The 602-nt window shown below is 42.4% G+C and overlaps 1 non-coding gene across 1 annotated transcript; it reads right to left on the reverse strand.

The window, feature by feature from the left end:
• Nucleotides 1-323: 323 nt before the first annotated feature.
• Nucleotides 324-396, reverse strand: TRNAT-AGU. The gene has a single exon. It is a non-coding gene; the product is annotated as a tRNA-Thr (tRNA).
• Between the last annotated feature and the right edge of the window lie 206 nt (nucleotides 397-602).

Consider the following 602-nt stretch of genomic DNA (forward strand, 5'->3'; position numbering starts at 1 on the left):
AAATATCTAGCAGTCATTTCAGATTTGTTCATCAATGAGCTTCACAATGTCTGTGGAGTTCAGAAGACTTTACCTAATAATGTTATTTCCTGTCTCTGACAGCATTAACATTCTTTCAAGCATTTAACTCTGACCATTGTTACTTTTCTTTGCTTCTTGTTGCCTGTTTGTTAGTGTAGACATTATATGATGTTTGTATTTCACCCGGTCTTGAACGGGTGCTCCAAAAACTGGCACCAGCAAGACACAGGGGAGAGTGGGGAGGGCAGCAGAAAAGCCAAAGAGATGAAGCTGCAGGTTCTTACAAGAGGTGCAGACCCCCGAGGCTCCAGTGAGATTTGAACTCACGACCCCTGGTTTACTAGACCAGTGCTCTAACCCCTGAGCTATGGAGCCTTCAGTTTTTAACTTATTTTTCCTTTCCAAATATTCCACACAATAACTGCCTCTGGAGTGAAATAAAACCTGTGCTGCCAAATTGTGCTGTTCCAGGATTTTCCATCCTCTTTCCAAATTGCACTAACACAAACATCAGTCTCAAAACTAGCAACACACCACATCAGTCCAAACCTAGATTTACCCTCATTCAGCTCATCCCTGTA

The sequence above is a fragment of the Nestor notabilis genome, unplaced genomic scaffold (assembly GCF_000696875.1).
Source record: "Nestor notabilis isolate BGI_N333 unplaced genomic scaffold, ASM69687v1 scaffold9984, whole genome shotgun sequence".
Lineage (NCBI taxonomy): Eukaryota > Metazoa > Chordata > Aves > Psittaciformes > Psittacidae > Nestor > Nestor notabilis.